Source organism: Nerophis ophidion, linkage group LG13, assembly GCF_033978795.1.
Source record: "Nerophis ophidion isolate RoL-2023_Sa linkage group LG13, RoL_Noph_v1.0, whole genome shotgun sequence".
NCBI lineage: Eukaryota > Metazoa > Chordata > Actinopteri > Syngnathiformes > Syngnathidae > Nerophis > Nerophis ophidion.
Genome location: NC_084623.1, coordinates 9,203,882 through 9,228,398, shown reverse-complemented (window position 1 = coordinate 9,228,398; position 24,517 = coordinate 9,203,882). Strand labels below are relative to the sequence as shown.

Genomic DNA, 24,517 nt, shown 5'->3' with positions numbered 1-24,517 from the left:
AGCTTGCATCCATGGTTATTCCATACCTGTGAGCATGATTGTTGTACTCCTTGCAAATAGTCTTTTGTTTAGTTTATTTTTTTAGCTCCTTGATTGATTGATTGATTGATTGATTAAAACTTATATTAGTAGATTGCACAGTACAGTACATATTTCGTACAATTGACCACTAAATGGTAACACCCCAATAAGTTTTTCAACTTTACCATGTAAATCAATTCATGCTTTTAAGACTCTTATTGAGTTAGCAAAAATGGATAAAACGTGTCAGAAAGAGAACAAAACACACGCTGAAGCGCTATGAAGTGACTTGTAGTGTACGGCAGCGTACAGCAAAGTCACGCAAAAAAAAACGCCCTGCTTTTTGCCTGCAGGCGTGACCACAAAATGAGTTAATACCCACAGAAATTGTTTACTCACTCAGTCACATTTGGCTCAATTTTAAGTTTGTAAATCAAACAGTTCCCAAATAGAAGGGGTTCGTAAATCGGGGTTTCACTGTATTCAGTTTTTAATGTGTTCGGAGTTCATAATTGTCAATTGCTTTACATTTTTCAAATGTTTTTTTAATTGTAATGTTGCCTTTAATCATGATTGTAAAAGATGTCAAGGAGTCCACTTTTAGTCTGTTTCTCACATTGTTATGAAGATAATGCTTTAGATCCTTGTCCTAAACATCTCAAATTGAGGTATATTTGCACAGATAATCTAGTACGGTATGAATGATAACTACGTGTCTTCGTTTCCATATCGCCACACTTGTGAGTAGCCTTAAATCAGTTAGGAAGTTGTGAAGGTTTTTATGTGTCTACAAGCTACTACTGACTGAGATGATTCTCAATGTAAAATTAATAATAGTAAATAAGAAGGAATAATAATCTATAAACTTGCTAAGAATGTGTGTTTCTCGTATTCAAAGTCTATTAAATCTGCCTAAAACAAAAAAGAAATGTTGTGATTTGTTTGTCTGTACGGAAAAGTTCCAAATAAAAGCTATTTGAATTAGAAACCTAATCCTGGGAACAGGTGTGTGTGTGTGTGTGTGTGTGTGTGTGTGTGTGTGTGTTTGTGTGTGTGTGTGTGTGTGTGCGTGTGTGCGTGCGTGCGTGCGTGCGTGCGTGCGTGCGTGCGTGCGTATATATATATGTATGTATGTGTGTGTGTATATATATGTATGTATGTATGGGTATATAAATATCTAGGTATATTTAGACTTATGTATATATATATATATATATATATATATATATACATATATATATATATATATATTAGGGATGCACCGAAAGGAAAATTTGTGGCCGAAGCCGAATAAAATTTAAACGCTTGTCTGAAGGCCGAATACCGAATAATGAATGCAGTTTTTCACAATTTTTTTAAATATTGCATAAATAGCCTAGAATAAATATTTAGACATGTTTTTCAAATAAAGTAATTTTTTATTGAATATTCAATTTTTTTTAATAATCCAGTAGTCTTTGCTTTTCAAAAAAAAAGCACAGTTTTTCATTTATATTAGGCCTTCAAACAAAACATGCATTCGAAAAAAAAATGAAGTGGATAAACCCACAACAAATGAATTATTATCCTTTTGCCAAAAGTCTGTTTGGCCACAGTAGATATGCTAATAATGTAAACAGAAGGCTCAAGTAAATCTCAATTAAGTGTGTGCTTGTAACCTCATACACTTATACAGGTACACAACATATCCCAAAGTCACCGCGTCACTGCACGTTGGTTGATTGCGTCACCGCGTCAAAAACTTGCATCACACGCCACTATTCGGCCTTGTTTTTAACTCATTCCACCGAAGGCCGAATGTGGCTTTTTTTGCCATATTCGGCCGAATATATTCGGTTACCGATTAATCGGTGCATCCCTAATATATATATATATATATATATATATACATGTGTGTATATATGTATATGCAGTCTACACGTATCTACAGTATTTGGCCACCCATCCAAATGATGAGAATCAGGTGTCCTAATCACTTGGCCCAGCCACAAGTGTATAACATCAAGTACCCAGAGAGTTTCATGGAATAGGTTTCCATGGCTGGGCGGCTGCATCTAAGCCATACATCACCAAGTCCAATGCAAAGCATGGGATGGAGTGGTGTAAAGCACATCACCACTGGACTCTAGAGCAGTTAAGACGCATTCTCTGGAGTGATGAATCACGCTTTTCCATCCGGCAATCTGATGCACCAGTCTGGGTTTGAAGGTTGCCAGGAGAACGGTGCATTTCGGAGTGTGAAATTTGGTGAAGGAGTAATTATGGTGTGGGGTTTTTTTCAGGAGTTGGGCTGGGCCCCTTACTTCCAGTGAAAGGAACTTTGAATAATCCAGGATACCAAAACATTTTTGGACAATTCCATGCTCCCAACCTTGTGGGAACAGTTTGGAACAGGCCCCCTTCCTCTTCCAACACGACTATCGCACCAGTGCACAAAGCAAGGTCCATAAAGACGTGGATGACAGAGTCCGGTGTGGATGAACTTGACTGGCCTGCACAGAGTCCTGACCTGAACCCGATTGAACACCTTTGGGATGAATTAGAAGGGAGACTGAGAGCCAGGCCTTTTCAACCAACATCAGTATGTGACCTCACCAATGCACTTTTGGAAGATTGGTCGAAAAATCCTATAAACACACTCCACAACCTTGTGGACAGCCTTCCCAGAAGAGTTGAAGCTGTAAAAGGTGTACCGACATCATATTGAACCCTATGTGGGGCGGTATTGCTCGGTTGGTAGAGCAGCCGTGCCAGCAACTTGAGGGTTGCAGGTTCGATTCCCGCTTCCGCCATCCTAGTCACTGCCGTTGTGTCCTTGGGCAAGACACTTTACCCACCTGCTCCCAGTGCCACCCACACTGGTTTAAATGTAACTTAGATATTGGGTTTCACTATGTAAAGCACTTTGAGTCACTAGAGAAAAGCGCTATATAAATATAATTCACTTCACTATGGGTTAGGAAGGGGATGGCACGTCAAGCTCATATGCGAGTCAAGGCAGGTGGCCAAATACTTTTGGCAATATAGTGTATGTGTGACTGCCATCGTATCGCAGTCTACACGTATCTCTTATGTATGACTGCCATCTACTGGTCACACTTATTATTACACCATGTACCAAATGAACCGGGTTATGAGGTACACTGTCGAGTTTTGAGAAAATGAAAGGATTTTAAGTGCGCCTTATAGTCGGAAAAATACTTTTTTGTCTGGATACATGTTCCAATACAAAGATTCCCACAATGTTATGTCGTTTGCAGCCCCTTTAAAAAAATGCACCGAAGCATCAAAGCAAGACTAATGACTGTGCGTTCAATGTAATTTGTGTAATAACAGCATGGAGTCATAATTACACCTTTCAAATTAGCTAATTATATCTTTAGAAAACCACCAAGTGAAATAATGTGTGACGTCGTTCACTTTATTTGTGCATGAGTGACGATAATAATGTAGTAGGTGTCTGATTTTATTGCATTATGTTATATTTCATTAGATTATACGATATTATTAAATTTTCTTATGCAGCTGATAGCCTCCAGCGACACCCCGCGACCCCAAAAGGGACAATCGGTAGAAAATGGATAGATGGATATATTATATAAAACCATATTATACTATATAACAGTGGTCACCAACCTTTTTGAAACCAAGAGCTACTTCTTGGGTACTGATTCATGCGAAGGGCTACCAGTTTGATACACACTTAAATAAATTGCCAGAAATAGCCAATTTGCTCAATTTACTTTTAATAAATAAATCTATATATATATATAAAAATGGGTATTTTTGTCTGTCATTCCGTTGTACATTTTTTTTTTCCTTTTACGGTAGGTTGTTTGAAGGGAATAAATAGTTAAAAAAAACAATTAAAATTAAAATTTGAAACATAATTTATCTTGAATATCGACTCTTTAAAATTCAACCGAAAAAAGAAAAGAAAAACTAGCTAATTTTAATCTTTTTGGAAAAACTAAAAAAATTATTAATGGAACATCATTAATAATTTTTCCTGATTAAGATTAATTTCAGAATTTTGATGGCATGTTTTAAATAGGTTAAAATCCAATCTGCACTTTGTTAGAATTTTTAACAAATTGGACCAAGCTATATTTCTAACAAAGACAAATCGTAATTTTTTCTAGATTTTCCAGAACAAAAATTTTTAAAGAAATACAAAAGACTTTGAAATAAGATTTAAATTTGATTCTACAGATTTTCTAGATTTGCTAGAATACATTTTTGGAATTTTAATCATAATAAGTGTGAAGAAATATTTCACAAATATTCTTCGTCGAAAAAACAGAAGCTAAAATGAAGAATTCAATTAAAATTGATTTATTATTCTTTACAATAAAAAAATAAATTTACTTGAACATTGATTTAAATTGTCAGGAAAGAAGAGTAAGGAATTTAAAAGGTAAAAAGGTATATGTGTTTAAAAATCCTAAAATCATTTCTTAGGTTGTATTTTTTCTCTAAAATTGTCTTTCTGAAAGTTATAAGAAGCAAAGTTAAAAAACAAATTATGAATTTATTTAAACAAGTGAAGACCAAGTCTTTAAAATATTTTCTTGGATTTTGAAATTCTATTTGAGTTTTGTCTCTCTTAGAATTTAAAATGTCGAGCAAAGCGAGACCAGCTTTCTAGTAAATAAATAAAATTAAAAAAATAGAGGCAGCTCACTGGTAAGTGCTGCTATTTGAGATATTTTTAGAACAGGCCAGCGGGCGACTCATCTGGTCCTTACGGGCGACCTGGTGCCCGCGGGCACCGTGTTGGTGACCCCTGCTCTATAGCAGTGGTTCTCAACCTTTTTTCAGTGATGTACCCCCTGTGAATTTTGTTTTAAAATTCAAGTCCCTCCTAATCAGAGAAAAGCATTTTTGGTTGAAAAAAAGAGATAAATAAAGAAAATACAGCACAATGTCATCAGTTTCTGATTTATTAAATTGTATAACAGTGCAAAATATTGCTCATTTGTAGTGGTCTTTCTTGAACTATTTGGAAAAAAAGATATAAAAATAACTAAAACTTGTTGAAAATGAACAAGTGATTCAATTATAAATAAATATTTCTACACATAGAAGTAATCATCAACTTAAAGTGCCCTCTTTGGGGATTGTAATAGAGATCCATCTGGATTCATCAACTTCGTTCTAAACATTTTTCCCAAAAAAAGAAATCCTTAACATCAATATTTATGGAACATGTTCACAAAAAATCTAGCTGTCAACACTGAATATTGCATTGTTGCATTTCTTTTCGCAGTTTATGAACTTACATTCATATTTTGATGAGGTATTATTCAATAAATATATTTACAAACGATGTTTGAATTGTTGCTATTTTTAGAATATTTTTAAAAAATCTCACGTATTCCTTGGCATACCTTCAAGTACCCCCAGGGGTACGCGCACCCCCATTTGAGAACCACTGCTCTATAGGGTTCATATGTTTATAAATGACTGTGATGAAGTCAGTGCCTCACCAGCCATGAACCTCACCGCACGTAATTGCCCCAGGGGTACGCGTACCCCCATTTGAGAACCACTATTGTATACTATAGTACAGGGGTAGGAAACCTATGGCTCTAGAGCCAGATGTGGCTCTTTTGATGACTGGATCTGGCTCTTGGATAAATCTGAGCTGACATTGCGTAACACGATAAGTAATGAATAATTCCACATGTAATCACAGTGTTAAAAAAAAAAGTTAAAAATATAAAACATTCTCATGCATTTTTAATCCATCCATCCGATTTTTACCGCACCAGTTCAAGAAGTTGCGTTAATGGTAAGAAGTTATTTCTTTATTATTGGTTAGTGTAGGGCTTGCACTCCTGGGTTTTTTTAGACCACCAAGCACCGACATGAGAGCCTGTTTCAGGGTTATAATATTGTTTTATTTTTCAACAAGTCTCTCAGTTTCTTTCCAGCAATTGTATTTTCCTCTTTCGTTCTCGCTCGCGCTCAGGCTCCAGCTCCAACCCTGTCCCTCCTCCTGGCTGCTGCTTATAACAGAGCGACAGGTGATTAGATGACAAGGCCCAGGTGGGCCATCTACGCACCTGTCACTGATTTCAATCCAATCCAATCCAATCCACTTTATTTATATAGCACATTTAAACAAAAATAACGTTTCCAAAGTGCTGCACAGCCATGTTAAAAACAATTGTAAAAAAAAAAGTAATAATAATAAATGAATAAATAAATAAATAAAATAAAATTAAAAAAAGTATATATATATATATATTATGCTCCACCAGTGACTGAATGAAAACAAAAAATAAATAAATATAAAACCAATAAAAACAAATATGATTAAAAACTATTTTAAAGGGTAAAATCAATTAAAACAGTAAAATATAAATCAAATTGTATAAAAAACACAGAGGACAACAGAGAACAGAGGACCACACAACTCACGTAGTGTTAAAAGCCAAAGAATAAAAGTGGGTCTTAAGACCCACTTTCGAGGCCGTTCCTGGCAACACCCCACTTCGCTGCAGGCCCGCAGGCCACGCCCCCTCCACAGTTAGCTTCAGAATAACAGTGTTATTTCAAAGAATAAGAGACCTTTTATACTCTAGAAATGTTGGTCTTACTTAAAATGCACGCATTTAGATGTGTTCAGTGTTGAAAAAAAATATTATATGGCTGTTACGGAAATACATTTTAAAATATTTGGATTCTTGGCTCTCTCAGCCAAAAAGGTTCCCGACCCCTGCTATAGTATAACATATTGATTTTTTTTAAATATTATATTGCATTACGTTTCATTATATTGTATAATACCATATTATACTATACTATACAACATCATTGTATACTATTTCATAAAATATTTTATTTTATTTTTTTATATGTTGTCAGGAGGCGGGACATAGACCGGAAGTCATGTAAATGTGGCGCTCTCACCAAAGTGCTGTCGAAGCTCGCATGACCTCAAGTCATCTTCGGAGCGTCTCTACAAGGGGACGTAGAGGGGGGGAAGAAAACGGGGCTCCGTGTTGTTGTTTTTTTATTTTTTGATTTTTGTTAACCCCCTCGCCAGGCCTGAAAGCGGCGACAAAAGCACCCACAGACCGGCTCGCAGCCCCCAAGTGTAAACATCGTGCAGGTAAGCAACTGAAGCTAGTTAGCTTAGCATTACTAGCCACCAGCTAGTTAGCTTAGCATCAGTAGCCACAAAGCCGTCGTGCTTGTAACGACACGACTCGACCTTCCCCTTTCTTCAAACAATATGATAATAAACATTGAAATTTGACTACGCTAACAAAGTAGGATACTCGCAGTCTGCTGGTGGAATATTACAGGTCGCCAGGTGCAGGCTGGAGTCCGCCACTGACCCAACATTTAATATCCTCGTCTCAAGTCAAAAGGTAATGTGTAATATTCTTCATTTCTGTCTTAATAATGTTATTGTACACTTGCTACTGTGACTCGGCAGGACTGTGGTGAAAAGAGACGTCTTTATAGGCACATTTGTCGCAGATAACTTGTCACCATATGTCAGCTGGTGCGTCATTATGGGGCATTTACTAACACATCACTGGCTCTTATTCAGAACTCGACCATTTCATTGAAAACTTGTATTAGTACAGGGGTAGGGAACCTATGGCTCTAGAGCCAGATGTGGCTCTTTTGATGACTGCATCTGGCTCTGACAAATCTTAGCTGACATTGCTTAACCCGACAATTATGAATAATTTCGCTGGTAATCACAGTGCTAAAAATAATGTGCAAAATATAAAACATTCTCATGCATTTATATCCATCCATCCGTTTTCTACCGCACCTGTTCAAGAAGTCGCATTAATGGTAAGAAGTATTTTATGTCACGGTGGGGGGGGGGGGGGTTGCAGCTTGTTGCAGGGTCGTTCTCCCAGGAAGGTAAAAGCATACAAACAAAAATCGCTCACAGTGGAGGCACAACTTGGGCTAAAGAACAAAGCCAACGCATAAACGGACTAAGAACATAAATCAAACAAAACTTACTTGGCATGGCATGAAGCACAAAACTATGGCAAGGCATGAAACAAGTCAGCACAGGGCGACTGACTGGCAAAGACGAGCTTAAATACTGCCTCTGATTAGTGCTCGTGAAGCAGGTGAGCGAGCATTTTTTCCACCAGAGACAGGTGGACAAAATGAGTAACCAAGGGAGTGGAAAAAAACAGGAACTTAAAGAGTCCAAAGGACAAACAGCACATGGCCAAACAAAAACATGATCAACTGACATGACATTTTATTTACTATTGGTTAGCGTCAGAATAACAATGTTATTAAAAAGAATAAGAGACTTATTATGCTCTAAAAATGTTGGTCTTACTTAAAAATGCACACATTTAGTTGTATTCAGTGTTAAAAAATATTATATGGCTCTCACGGAAATACATTTTGAAATATTTGGCTTTCATGGCTCTTTCAGCCAAAAAGGTTCCCAACCCCTGTATTAGTAGATTGCACAGTACAGTACATATTCCCTACAATTGACCACTAAGTGGTTACACCCGAATACGTTTTTCAACTTATTTAAAGGCTTACTGCAGGGGTAGGGAACCTATGGCTCTAGAGCCAGATGTGGCTCTTTTGATGACTGCATCTGCCTCAGGCAAATCTTAGCTGACATTGCTTAACGCGATAATTATGAATAATTTCGCTGGTAATCACAGTGCTAAAAATAATGTGCAAAATATAAAACATTCTCATGCATTTATATCCATCCATCCGTTTTCTACCGCACCTGTTCAAGAAGTCGCATTAATGGTAAGAAGTGTTTTATGTCACGATGGGGGGGGGGTTGCAGCTTGCTGCGGGGGTCGTTCTCCCAGGAAGGTAAAAACATGATTTAATTTTAACTAAAAAAATATACAAACAGAAAATCGCTCACAGCGGAGGCACAACTTGGGCTAAAGAACAAAGCCAACGCATAAACGGACTAAGAACATAAATCAAACAAAACTTACTTGGCATGGCATGAAGCACGAAACTATGGCAAGGCATGAAACAAGTCAGCACAGGGCGACTGACTGGCAAAGACGAGCTTAAATACTGCCTCTGATTAGTGCTCGTGAAACAGGTGAGCGAGCATTTTGTCCACCAGAGACAGGTGGACAAAATGAGTAACCAAGGAAACCAGACAAGGGAGTGGAAAAAAACAGGAACTTAAAGAGTCCAAAGGACAAACAGCACATGGCCAAACAAAAACATGATCAACAGACATGACATTTTATTTATTATTGGTTAGCTTCAGAATAACATTGTTATTACAAAGAATAAGAGACTTATTATACTCTAAAAATGTTGGTTTTACTTAAAAATGCACGCATTTAGTTGTATTCAGTGTTAAAAAATATTATATGGCTCTCACGGAAATACATTTTGAAATATTTGGCTTTCATGGCTCTTTCAGCCAAAAAGGTTCCCGACCCCGGGATTAGTAGATTGCACAGTACAGTACATATTCCCTACAATTGACCACTAAGTGGTTACACCCGAATACGTTTTTCAACTTATTTAAAGGCCTACTGAAATGAGATTTTCTTATTTAAAAAGGGATAGCAGGTCCATTCTATGTGTCATACTTGATCATTTCGCGATATTGCCATATTTTTGCTGAAAGGATTTAGTAGAGAACATCGACGATAAAGTTTGCAACTTTTGTTCGCTAATAAAAAAAGCCTTGCCTGTACCGGAAGTAGCAGACGATGTGCGCATGATGTCACTGGTTGTAGAGCTCCTCACATTGTTTGTAATCATAGCCACCAGCAGCAAGAGCGATTCGGGCCGAGAAAGCGACTATTTCCCCATTAATTTGAGCGAGAATGAAGGATTCGTGGATGAGGATAGTGAGAGTGAAGGACTAGAAGAAAGAAAAAAAAGACGACGGCAGTGGGAGCGATTCAGATGTTATTAGACACATTTACTAAGACGACGGCAGTGGGAGCGATTCAGATGTTATTAGACACATTTACTAGGATAATTCTGGGCTTCATGGTGGCAGAGGGGTTAGTGCATCTGCCTCACAATACGAAGGTCCTGTAGTCTTGGGTTCAATCCCAGGCTCGGGATCTTTCTGTGTGGAGTTTGCATGTTCTCCCCGTGAATGCGTGGGTTCCCTCCGGGTACTCCGGCTTCCTCCCACTTCCAAAGACATGCACCTGGGGATTGGTTGATTGGCAACACTAAATTGGCCCTAGTGTGTGAATGTGAGTGTGAATGTTGTCTATCTGTGTTGGCCCTGCGATGAGGTGGCGACTTGTCCAGGGTGTACCCCGCCTTCTGCCCGATTGTAGCTGAGATAGGCGCCAGCGCCCCCCGCAACTCCAAAAGGGAATAAGCGGTAGAAAATGGATGGAATTCTGGAAAATCCCTTATATGCCTATTGTGTTACTAGTGTTTTAATGAGATTATATGGTACCTGAAAGTCGGATGGGTGTGGCCACGGGTGTGGTGACCGCCAGTGTCTCTGAGGGAAGCCACGCAGCTGCAGGAGGACGCACGCTCCGCTCATGTCTACGGTAAGAGCCGACTTATTACCACAATGTTCTCACCGAAACCTGCCGGTTGACATGTGGTCGGGAACCATGTTCGCTTGACCGCTCTGTTCCATAGTAAGCTTCACCTTCGGGAATTTTAAACAAGGAAACACCGGCTGTGTTTGTGTTGCTAAAGGCAGCCGCAATACACCACTTCCCACCTCCATCTTTCTACTTTGACTTCTCCATTATTAATTGAACAAATTGCAAAAGATTCAGCAACACAGATGTCCATAATACTGTGTAATTATGCGATTAAAGCAAAATACTTATAGCTTGGATCAGGCTGGAAAACAATGTCCACTACAACCCGAAACGTCAAATGAAAGCGTCTTCATACGCGTTAAAATACCGCAACGTTTTCAACACGACACTTCGCTGGTAATTTAAAATTGCAATTTAGTAAACTAAAAAGGCCATATTGGCATGTGTTGTAATGTTAATATTTCATCATTGATGTATGAACTATCAGACTGCGTGGTCGGTAGTAGCAGGTTTCAGTAGGCCTTTAATATCCTAGTCTCAAATCAAAAGGTAATGTGTAATCTTCTTCATTTCTGTCTTAATAATGTTATTGTACTCTTGCTACTGTGACTCGGCAGGACTGTGGTGAAAAGAGACGTCTTTATAGGCACATTTGCCGCAGATAACTTGTCACCATATGTCAGCTGGTGTGTCATTATGGGGCATTTACTAACACATCACTGGCTCTTGTTCAGAACTCGACCATTTCATTGAAAACTTGTATTAGTAGATTGCACAGTACAGTACATATTCCCTACAATTGACCACTAAATGGTAACACCCCAATAAATGTTTCAACGTGTTTAAAGGCATACTGAAACCCACTACTACCGACCACACAGTCTGATAGTTTATATATCAATGATGAAATCTTTACATTGCAACAAATGCCATTGCAATTTTAAATTTCCCGCGAGTTACTTGTTGAAAACGTCGCGGAATGATGACGCGTACACGTGACGTCTCGGACTGTCAGGAAATATTAGCGCTGCACCACTCGCGGCTAAAAGTCGTCTGCTTTAACCGCGTAATTACACAGTATTTTGGACATCTGTGTTGCTGAATCTTTTGCAATTTGTTCATTTTGTAATGGAGACTATAAAGAACAAAGCTGTTGGTGTAAAGCGGTGGATTGCAGCTGTCTTTAGCACCGAGACACAGCCGGTGTTTCTTTGTTAATTGTGAAGCAGAGCGGTCAAGCAAACATGTTTTCTCTACGTCAACCAGCATGTTTTTGGATGGGGAAATTGTGATATATATCTTACCGGAGACATCAGTGGATTATTCGTCGTCCTGCAGCAGCTGTCAAAAAAGGCAGCTGTGAGCTTGGCTTCTCTCTGAGACACTGCGTGTTCACCGCAGCCATCTGACCTCGAGGTATGTCTTTACAATCTTTAAAATCTCACTAAAACACTATTAAAACAAGCAGATAAGTTATCTTCCAGAGTTATCCTAGTAAATGTGTCTAATTACGTATGAAACACTCACACTGCCGCCGCCCGGAGCCGTCACTTTTTTTTTCTTTTTTCTAGTCTTTCACTATCAATATCCTAATTCACAAATCTTTCATCCTCGCTCAAGTTAGTGGGGAAATTGTCGCTTTCTAGGTCTGAATTGCTCTTACTGCTGGTGGCTCCCGTTATAAACAATGTGAATATGTGTGGATCCCTGCAATTCGTGACGTTACGCGCACATACTTCCGGTAAAGGCAGGGCTTTTCTATTAGCGACCAAAAGTTGCGAACTTTATCGACGATGTTCTCTACTAAATCCTTTCAGCAAAAATATGGCAATATCGCGAAGACTGGACCTGCTATTCCCGTTTAAATAAGAAAATCTCATTTCTGTAGGCCTTTAAGTCAGGGTCCACGTAAATCATACAAATATGTACTATAGCATAATACAGTCATCACACAAGTTATGTATTGAATTATTTACAATCCATAGTGTAAATGTTTCTTTTAGTTTTTTATTCATAGCTGTATGAAGAAGTGGCCAGTTGTATCTGCTGCTTTAATGTCTTTCATGTCCTTTGTGGTCTTTGAAGTTTGATGTTTCCCTCTTACATGTGAGAGGGATGTGTACTATGGTCATGAGTTGTGGTTGTTTTGTCCCCTTGGCCTCCAGTCTGGACCCCCTCTCCAGGGGCCCAGGCTTAAACAGATTTATTGTATTTTATTTTAATATTCTATATTTTTCTCCCATTCCCCTTCACTTGTTTACCTGAATCTCATCTTTTTTGTAAGGGGCGCTGGAAGCCGGCAGACCCGTCAAAGATCATGTTTGTCTGATCTTGAATGGGATTGTGTTGAAAATTTAAATTTTCCTGAAGGAATAAATAAAGTACTATCTAATCCGGGGCAGGAGTTAGGTTTGGTTGATATCAGCACTTCAGTCATCAACAATTGCATCATTTGAGAAACTGACATTGAAACAGTGTAGGTCTGACTTGGTAGGATATGTTCAGCAAGTACTGGACATAGTGAGATCAGAAAGCATAAGTGCAAGTATATACATTTGATTATTTACAATCCGGGGAGGTGAGATGTGGTGGGGGGAGGGTGTTAGTCTAGGGTTGAAGTTGCCTGCAGGTAGGGCTGGGGTATTTTAATGTCTCGATATTTTTAGGCCATGTCGCGATACACGATATATATCTCCATATTATGCCTTAGCCTTGAATGAACACTTGATGCATATAATCACAGCAGTATGATGATTCTATGTGTCTACAATAAAATATTCTTCTTCATACTGCATTAATATATGCTCATTTTAAAATTTCATGCACAGAAGGAAATCACAACTAAGTCAATTGACCAAAAGTGTATTTATTAAACAGTTATTAAGCAGTGGCAGAAACATTCATGTCATTTCAAAACAAAGTGCAAGATTGTCAGACATTTTAAAACAAGCTATGAGTGCTATTTTGTGCATGATGTCACTAAGATGACATATCAAAACAACACTAAATTAAAGTGCACTTTTTGTACAGAACGTCAATACAATAGTTAAAAACAAAGTACACTTTTGTGCATGATGTCACACAAGATATTTCAATAACTCAAATAAAAATGAGCTGCATAATAAGAAATCAAATAGTGTTTGTCCTTCGCTATGTGGTAGGTTACTGCGAACATTATCTCCTTTTGTTGACTACCAGTAGTTTTTTCCTACGGTGTTGATGTGGAAATGTTTGCCTTGGCATTTTGATGGTGTGGGCGTGTAGAAACCGGATGGAGATGTTGACATGCGGAGTAAACACTCTTCTATCTCTAGCAGGTGACTTTTCAAATGATGCTACATATTAGCAGTAAGGCTACTTTTTTAGCAACACTTTTGCCCCACACTTGACAAATTACGGTTGTATATTACACTTTGATTTCCTGCTATGCAGCTCATTTTTATTTGACAGTTATTGAAATGTCTTGTGTGACATCATGCACAAAAGGGCACTTTATTTGTTTTAAACTATTGTAGTGGCGTTCTGTACAAAAAGTGCACTTTAATTTAGGTGTTTTGATGTCCTCTTAGTGACATCATGCACAAAAGTGCACTAATATCTTGTTTCAAAATGTCTCTGACAAGCTTGCACTTTGTTTTGAAATGACATGAATGTTTGTGCCACTGCTTAATAACTGTTTAATAAATACACTTTTGGTCAATTGACTTAATTGTGATTTCCCTCTCTGCAGGAAAGTTAAAAAGTAGCATATATTAATGCAGTATGAAGAAGAATGTCTTAATGTAGACACATATAATCATCATACTGCTGTGATTATATGCATCAAGTGTTCATTCAAGGCTAAGGCAAAATATGGAGATATATATCGTGTTATCGTGACATGGCCTATAAATATCGACATATTAATAAAAGGCCATATTGCCCAGCCCTAGGTTGTTCTATATGGAAAAAAAACACAATACTTGGTTTAACAAAAACTCACTTTTGGCAGCCTTCACTTATATCTTTTAAGAAAGAAAAAAAATATATATATATATAGACCTTTTAATTGGGCCACCTAAGAAAAATACATACAGGGAAAATCCTGCTTTTATTTCTATTATTTATTAGACTGACCAGTAAACTCTATTGTGGTGTAGGCTACAAGACAACGTTTACATTATCAGACACATACAAAAAAGGCTAACGTTAACTTTACCGTTAGCCACTGAACTATGCTGAGGTAACGTTAGTCTAGCTAACATTACTGCAGTCCTGGTTGACATAAGAGGTAACGTTATTTTAGCCTAAAGGCTACAAGTGAGGGCAGCACAGTGTCTGAGGAGTTAGTGCATCTGCCTCACAATACGAAGGTCCTGAGTAGTCCTGGGTTCAATCCCGGGCTCGGGATCTTTCTGTGTGGAGTTTTAAATTAATTAGCGCCCCGGCGGCAATTCAAGGAAATACGGTAGCTAAAACACTGTGGACAGACATTAGCCGCTAGCTATGTTTTAAAGCACCATTTGCAGAGCAGTGCTTCATTGTTTATAGCTTCACCTTTATCGTTAGTTTTTGAAATATGTCAGTTCTCCATCTTCTGTTTTCACGCTGTTTCCATTTGTAAGTGCTCTTTGTGTGTGTGTTGAACCTTGACATACGCCTTGGCTCATATCAGCAATGTCAGTACGGCGTACTAGCATGTCCGTAAAAAGATTTTCAAATGCAATAATAGTCTTTTTTTTAGTACCGCCGTGCTTTATTAGTATCGGTTTACAGTACAACCCTTATACAGTAGTACCTTAACCTACAAGTATTTTGAGATACGAGCTGTCGCGTGGCTTTTGGTCATGCTTTAAGTGTTGAGCATTAATTTGATTTAGGACCCTTCTCACCACTAGTGAGAGTGGTCTTCAGCTAGAAGCAAAGGGGACTATCAAACGAGCAATGTCAAACCAAGTTCAAGGTGGACTGCGGTCGTTCTCCAGGTTAAAACTACTGTAAATGTGTGTAGTACATTCTGTTGCATTGTTTTGCTTCAACATTTTTTCTTTTAAAAGTTTGTTTTTCATTTTAAAAGGCATTTTACATATTAAAATGGTGGTTGTTTTGGGTGGGCAAGCACAGATTGATACTGATCATTTCAATAGGCAATGCAGATGAGTGTTTTGAGTTGCATGGAAGTAATTGACTTTGAACGTTGAGGAATCACTGTATGTGTTTTAAGTATTTATGATTGCGTAGACATGGCCTTCGAGTTCACCACCAGATACTAAATGTGAAACTGTCCGCAAAAATCATGGCTCTGGTCATATCACTGTCTGTGGTCAAAGTTTTTTGTAAAATTGTACTTTTTAACACATAACATTACAATAAATCCCAATAATCCACCATTACTGTTTTTTGACATCAACTATGTAACGTCTCATAAGAGACTTGTCAACATTTGGTGTTTGCAATCCAGCAAATCTCCCACTATGCACTTGTTCCAGCTCAATATTTAATAAAGGGACAATATGTGCTTAGATGGCTGTCTTGTCTTCTTGTCCACAAACGGGGTATTGTTGGATTGCAGGCTTGTTACTTCAATCATTGATTTGTTGTTCGTTATTTCCCATGGAGTCGTAGTATTATGTTTGCTGTGTGATGTTGCCTCTCCCTATTTGATATGTCCATTTTAGTGTGGTGCTGGTTGTTACTTGCACTAATAAATTATTTCCTGCACTGAACTTGCTGTGCTTTCAACGCTGTCATGTTGACATAAAACCACATCTTAAAGTAGCATTGCAAGTTACATAAAACTTATCGGTAACTGTTGTGATGTACATAAAAGTGATTAATTAGATTAAAGTCACGGCATTAGGAACACCGTTACTTCGACTGTTATTTATTATTATATAATGGCATTATTGGGAACACTGGTCATATATTACCCTTTAGCCTATCATTTGCACGCTATTCACTAGCGATGCACCGAAAATTTGGCCCCCGAAAAAATGACTTTCATCACCGAAACAGCACTTCGTAAACCGGATGCTAAAAACGTAGGCAGTACGCACGGGATTGTCAGGAGCGGAGGCAGCATGTCTGCGATGTGGATGTACTTTTAATAAATAATGTGCAAATATTAGAGGACAGTGGCGGCTTTTAAGGAAAGAAAATGCAGTTGCAGCAGCAGCGCGCTGCAGGTTTGATGTCAGTCAGGCCCGCTGAAACTCTCGCTGTTCGTAGCGGACACGGAGCAACAGAAGTAAAGAGTCTTAACACAAGTACATTTTGCAATAACACCAGAAAAAGTTGTTTTAAATAAAGGAAAAGTCAATGAAGAATGTAGTAATCTCTAAAAACCTGAACAATTTTCAACACAGTACATTGTAAAAAAGGAAATAATATAAGAAAAACTATGGTAATATTGATTATTAACATGTTTTTAAATATATGCATAACTTTTTTTTTAGCATTTTTAAATTAAATATATGCGTCATTGCAGATTATGCACATTTTATGAGGATGTAATTCTGACCACGCTCCCATGGCCACAGGTATGTTGGCAATCTGGGGTAAACCCTGAATATATAAGTCATTGCACTTGTAAAGTATCCCTATATCGATATAAAATATCACTATATCGATAGGCAGAGGTGTTATGTGCCAGTCATCTTTGGGTTTTAATGGCTGGATAATATGCGCGTAACAGCCGGTGAATTTGTTTTTATGTGCACAAACCATCCATCCATCCATTTTCTACCTCTTGTCCCTTTCGGGGTACCTATGGGGAAAACCCCTTTGTTGGACATTACGGGTTTAGAGTTGTATTTTACGACCGTTCAAGAGTCATTGAATGAGTGCGTAGAAGACAGAAGGGAAAATATGCAATTTAGGTGAGATAGTTTTAAATGTTGTTTAGTATGTTTTATTCAAGTGATTGTCGATTGACCAACTCGTCATCATCTTTTCGACATACTTTTATATACACACAAAAACATCTTAATCCGGGAGATTCGTAACTTCAGTCGGGATGTCGGTACACTCGGCCAATAATATGTATGGGAGCACTCTGGCACTATGACTATGCTTTAGACACATCCACTATGTTTGTTAAAAAAGTCCACCAACCATGATTCCTTCGCCTCACATTGCGCAGTGAGCATGTGTATAATCGGAACTACACGCGCATTCCAAACTGGGTGGTATAGATAAGAAAAACGATGCGTTACAACACATGCGCTCTGAACCGTGTAAGGTCATCGATTGCTTTTTTTCATAAACTGTTCCATTCCTGCCAAATACTGTAATATTGTATGTGTTTTGTGGTCTCAAAGTCCTGAATGATAGACTATCTTGATGATCTGATAAGGTCTTAAAATGGTACGTTACAACATACATAGATTTTCCGCAGGACTTTACACCATGCTTAGGGTATACCCTATCCACAGTAGTATGCTGGTAAACATTTATCTTATACACACGTGTCATCACTGGTTCACGTCTTGCTTTGGTTGTATTGAAAATCCTAATACGTAGATTAATATACTGTATGTGAAATATGCATGGCACATTTGTAGCAATTAGTTAGTTGATTTTTCCGCTATGGTCTTCATTCAGTAGACTTCAAGTTAGTTTGCCGTATCTCAGGATGGAGTGGGACAAAACCTTGGTCCAGACTGCCTCACTACGATCGCAGATGTACATCTAAAAACACAACCACTATACTGAATACAATCCATTTATACCCTGGAGCTTTGACTAAATACATGATAACTACACAGTGTGTTGCTAACTTGCTTTAAAGAAGAATGCTTGAGTAAGGATTAGGGTTGGGAATCTTCTGGTATCTCACCATACAATATTCGATATATGGCTTATAATAACAATGTATGTATGGCGATTAAAGGTGGGAAAAATAATCTTTGTTTAATGCATCATGACTGGAATGTGGATGATTTTGAATAGATGGACAAATGTAAAAATATTATGTATGTTAAATAATGTAATACAGACGGTTTTGAAATGCAGGTCTACTGAAGGAGGAGAGGACAAGCTAAACTCGCCATGGAGCTATCTTAAATGTAAAGTAGTGAAACAAAAATAGAATACATTTATTGTACACTTGACCAAAAATCCAAATGGAACTGCGTTACAACAGTATAATCCGCCCAGAAAAGGAAATTAATCAGTAGAAACAGTAATATCCAAACAGATTTACAGCGCTATCAGCCATAGATACGTATGGGCAGATAGTAGATACGATGCGACACACCTCTTTGAGTTGCAACTTTACAACGAGCGGGGGCAAAGTGTCTATGCATTCTGTGGTTTCAGAAGGCATGTGTTAGCAAGTAAGGTCTGTGTGAGCTCACGGTGGCGGTTATCAAAGTCACTGTGCTTGTTTGTTGTGCTGTCTCTGTTGCATATTTTCTTCAAACACCTTTTACGTAATGCAGAGTCTTCATTCAGAGTTGGACCAATAAAACTTAACTCAATCAGACGAGTCTTCTATTAGGGCGCCTTTGTTTATTCCTTTTCTTTTTCCGTGTATTTTCTACTGTAACTTCTAAGCAAATTTGTAAGACAAACATGGAAGTGACTGGACTTGTGAAGGAAGACCGATGAAATAAATTTATAGCGGCGAAAAATAACAGTACATGGCCAGATTGCAAAGTTAAACATTGGGATATTATGGTATAAAGATTCGTTGTCACACCTCGTGCTGTGCGATATAACGATATATCTGGTAGTACAACACAGAGGTGGGTAGTAACGCGCTACATTTACTCCGTTACATCTACTTGAGTAACTTTTGGGATAAGTTGTACTTCTAAGAGTAGTTTTAATGCAACATACTTTTACTTGAGTATATTTATAGAGAAGAAACGCTACTTTTACTCCGCTCCATTTATCTACATTCAGCTCGCTACTCTCTACTGATTTTTATCGATCTGTTAATGCACGCTTTGTTTGTTTTGGTTTGTCAGACAGACCTTCAAAGTAGGATCTATCACTACGGTTGGGTATCGTTTGAATTCGAACGATTCCGATTCTCTGTTTTGATTCCGATTCCTGACGATTCTCGATTCTGATTCTTCTTGTACCATGCCGGGATTAATGTGTTTGACAGGTAGTCCCTGGAAGGTGGTATGTATTTTGGGTTGAGAGTTTTCACCATATCCCTGCAAACATAAACAAACATGTAATGTTGCTGTTACTGTTCAGCCCAGTATCAATTAGCTTAGCTCTGACGTTATTGCTTAACTAACCTAAATGTTGGAGATTCCACCTCTGAAAAGGGATGCAATGACCCTTCTGTGGCACTCTTCCGTCTGTGGCACCGACATCTACCCCATTGCCGCTACGGTGAACGGCATACGCTGAGCACATCGCGGAGCATGGCTAGCAGGTTGTAAATTGTCTATGAAAAATACGCGGGCTAATTTGTTAGCTGCCTCAACATTGGCTCAAAAAACATTATTTATTGCATATATATTGTTTTACTTAACTTATTCGGACTGCAGTACAGTCACCGAGGTGCCAGGCTGGGCGTCGGAGCCAGAGGAAGAGGCAGAGAAGGACGGTCGGCGCAGCGCGTCGAAGACGGGACATGCATTTATTTGTACTCCATGAACTCGGAGGTGCTTCATCATGTTTGACGTGCACCCTCCTAAGCACGGAACAGTCCTGTCGCACGTGTTACATTTCGCCGATATTTCATTTTTTTTTAGTAAAATAAAGCCACACTTTCGACCGCCGACGCCCGCTATCCATGCTTGACCGACTCGCTCGGCTATGCTATCACTTCCGGCGGTGGGCGCTTCTTCGTTGGTGTTCAGCGGCTTCTTCTTCCAGTCGGCGGACTTATTCTTTTTTTCCGGTCGGCGGACTGGGTATCGAAACTAGGAAACGGAATTTAAACTTTTGAACGATTCCGGGAGAATCGTAAAGTTAGTCCCGGTTCCAATCGATACTCGATACCCAACCCTATCCATCACATGCCTGCGTTTCACCAATCAAATGCAGTCACTGGTGACGTTTGACTCCGTTTCACCAATCAAATCGAGCCTGGCGGTCACATGATTAAGTGCACACTTTTTTTTTTCTTTTTTAAAAACCTTTATTTATAAATTTCAACATTTACAAACAGTTGAAAATAATAAAGTAAGTACAAAAACAGTAAAAAACAGTATACAAACCGTACAAAATAGCGCCAGGGGGTTGTAAATTTAAAGTAACTAAAATAGAATGCAAACATTTTTTTTTTAAATATACAAAGTGCAAAGCCATAGGCTCACTCAATCTCAGTAAATAACTTGAATGTGGAACACGGCATCATCGTTTGTTAAGAACCCAACATAGTTTGGTGAAAATCTGGATAAATTGATTGGATTTTGATTGGGGATGGTGCTTGTCTTTAATAAAGGATACCGGCCAATAGCAAGGGTGGGATGGCATTGTCCTCAATGGGATTGGTCCTCTCCACTCTGTTTAAAGAGAGCCCTGCCTTCTTCTTTCTTAATGGTAATGAGATGCGACATATCCAGGATGGCTGTACCTTGCTAATCGTCACTAATCTAATCCAGTGGATTAGAGAATGAGAATACAGTCAGACAGCTCTTACAGGACATGTGTGCCGCCCTCCTTCCGTACATCCATTAGTTGAATCTGCTGATAGTCTGCAGTGACCACCAGATATTTTGGTTTTCTGCTCGCTCTCGTTGGAATTACATCTTTTTGGCTTTATCTTAAGACCATTTTTTCAATTTGGGCTTCTTTAGTTGCCAGTAAACACTCTCTGAGAAGTCCGTTCCGCCAATAGGTGTTGTTGCTGTCATCATCATAATCGCTTTCCTTCTGTGGGATTAGGATGGCTATGGAGCAGGGCAGCCTGTGATTGACTACCTGCTGCTCACAGTTGGCATTTTATTGGTTTTTTGGCACTTGTTTGGTGGATCAGCCACAAACAAAATGCTGAACCAAAGTGCTGTGATGATCTTCACTGGGATCTGTGGGGCTTTGGTACTCATGGCGATGGCCTACTATGTCTACTGGTAAGTTCCATTTGTTTAGAAAAAGAATAGATCAGCTTACATTAAATACGCATCTTGAAATAAGTGGACACAATAATAAGGTTTACATGGTTGGAAGAAAGGGACAAAAAATGTCTAGATCACTTTACAATTAATCAGATTTTGATTACAATTTTGGCTTCTCACGATAATAAATATATGATGGAGGAAAAACGGTTAATGGGCCGTGCAACATGCATTCAAATTCCTGATCTTAAAACAGTAACAACCTTAACACTGATGAGTGAGCGTAAGAGAGGGAAAAAAGTCCTTGTCTACTAGAAGTGTGGGATCTCAACAGGGTTGCTACTTTTTATTTAACACAGCGCTAGTATGCCTAATCAATAATCACTAAACTCAACATTAAAAGTGAAGCCATATGATATCCGTGGACGCAGTCACAGACTTGGCCAATAAAACAAAAGCCACTGTTAAACTCAGAATATCATGGAAATTGACATATACGTCAGTGAATGCTGTCATTGTAAGGAAAAAAAACATTTGTTTGGGACAATATTGTATCCGCTCATTCCCTAAACACTCAACCGCCCAGTCCTAAACTAAACAATGTCGATACGACCAATTGAAACAGTTCTTGCTAAAGCTAGCAAGAACAAGCCATACACCCACAACACATCTCATCTGCTTGTGTTGTTGTGAACGACATCAACGATATAAAATAAATGTACAAACAGGACAGCAGTTGCAACTTGAGAGCCTCTCTTTTTTTCCCCAAAAGCCTCAAGTCATCCCTTTACTCGTCAAGTTCAGAACAACTGCTCACTTCCCCACCTTCACATTAAAAGCATCCGGTCTGACTGCGCAACATAAAGGTTTCAAAAAAAGTACTTTAAACGAGCATATTGAACTTAAAGCACTTAGTGATATGTTATGCTTTAATATCGGTCGAAATTAACCAAAGATGTATTGCGCCAATAAATGTGAGGATATTTTCATTTTATTGAATTTAATTTATGACACAAAAAGCACATACTTTATATTGGTTAATAAAGGTGACAAACATAATTAAAAAAATTCCACGGAAAAAGTGAATTTTATTGTTTTATTATATTACTATTATTTTAATTTATTGTTGTTACTATCATTATTATTTTACTTCTTTATACATTCCTAATTATCAACCGTTGTTTTTTAAAAAATAATTTAAAAGTTGCGTTTTAGTGGTACAATAAACATGCTTTCAAATTAACGTATTATTGTGTTATTAATTGTGATTTAAATATCTAACAAAAATAATTGTAATAATTATTTTCGCATTAATTGTCCAGCCCTACTTTACATGAATAGTGACAAACAGCTGTCTGCCCTAAGCCGCCTTAACCCGGTCACTAACGCTAATCTTTCTTTCCGAGTTTAGTTGGGTCACAAGTCGGGTCTGTATTCATTAAAGGAGGTCCTCTTATCATGTTATTACCTGACCATATGTAAATATTGAACATTAAAACTGGATTCAACCATGTTAAAATAGTAGATTTTAAAGAGAGTCTTGGCCGAGATCAAGCAAAATATTTATTTTATTTACATATTGAAATTTATTTTTTGCAAATCCCACTCCCTGTACAATATACATTGTCAGATCAATGTTTGTGTAAGAAAGATGGCAGCTATGGTGTAGCAATTAAACTAGTGGCTCATCTTAGCTAAAATTGCACTTTAGATGCCAGCATTAGGAAGGTCTGTTTAGTAAACTAAAATGGAAGAATGCTGACATGTAAAAAATTCTAGATAAAGGAAGGTAGGGCAAAACTGACACGAGTTGGACCAAATGTCATGGACATTTGTTATCTATGTTCAACCTTGCATTTCTCATTGTGGGGCGGTATAGCTCGGTTGGTAGAGTGGCCGTGCCAGCAACTTGAGGGTTGCAGGTTCGATTCCCACTTCTGCCATCCTAGTCACTGCCGTTGTGTCCTTGGGCAAGACACTTTACCCACCTGCTCCCAGTGCCACCCACACTAGTTTAAATGTAATTTAGATATTGGGTTTCACTATGTAAAGCGCTTTGAGTCACTAGAGAAAAGCGCTATATAAATATAATTCACTTCACTTCACTCATTATATATTGCTTGTATTTTGGTACGTATGGAGTTGGTTATATTCTCTGAAACCGCACGCGTACATTTCCTAAATTGCCAATGAAATGATGACTACATCGGTGTATATTCCAGGGTTAAACTGACATCATCATATAAATTTTAATGTTGCTGAACTGAGGCACACTGACATCGCAGGTAACATTGTTTGTGACGGAGGGCCATGTTCTAAAATAAGTGCTGCAATAAAGCCAAAGAAAAAGCAAAACACTGTCTAATGAAACATTGTTTCCCAAAAGAAATGAGCTGGTTTAATAAAATGTTTAAGTTTGAGGTCTACTAAATCTGTGGTAAATAGCCCTCTTTTCAGTAATTTTGTGAATTCCTGCCGAGCTTGTGTCTTAAGGCTCAGTTTGTGCTGTGTGTACAAAGTGTAAAGATGAAGTCAGGAGGAAAGGGTGTCAAGAGTGAAATGAGTACAAAGGTCTAGTTCATTGCTAGTGTGGCAATCTTTCTAAGCTGTGAAATACTGTGTTGCCATCACAACCCTGAAACTTCAGTACTGGGCTTGAAACTCTGACATAGTAAACGCAATGAATTGTAGGTCTTGCGGACCTCTGAATAGATTTTCTACACAGCTTAATACAGGACTTTGTGATAAAGATTTTTTATTTCCTTTAACAAGTTCATGGGGCAAACGTGTAGCATTATCAATTGCCACAATCGTTGTCATGATCGCTTCAGGGGGTAACAAAATATTTTCTCATTTCCAGCATGAAAGCAAAACCAAGGAACTCGGGTTAGTGTGCTAAGAAAGAGATGAATTGATTGGATAGCTGCAATCGGGCGGAAAGCTGGGTACACCCTGGTGAGATAGGCT

General features: G+C 38.3%; 2 protein-coding genes across 8 annotated transcripts in view; both read left to right on the top strand.

The window, feature by feature from the left end:
• Positions 1-24,517, top strand: part of LOC133564198 (neuropilin-2-like) — a 461,460-nt gene that overhangs the window by 222,929 nt on the left and 214,014 nt on the right. The gene's annotated exons all lie outside the window — the stretch shown is intronic.
• The window catches only part of LOC133564201 (1-acyl-sn-glycerol-3-phosphate acyltransferase gamma-like), a 41,196-nt gene continuing 23,608 nt past the window's right edge, over positions 6,930-24,517 (top strand). Inside the window, exons 1-2 of one of the 5 annotated variants that reach the window (XM_061918352.1) lie at positions 6,930-7,141; positions 7,338-7,403. The gene's annotated coding sequence lies outside the window, so the exon portion shown is untranslated. Of the gene's footprint in view, positions 7,142-7,302; positions 7,404-21,160; positions 21,566-24,517 lie in introns of those variants that run through there. The other 4 variants (XM_061918353.1, XM_061918354.1, XM_061918351.1 and 1 more) reach the window with 4 other exon arrangements.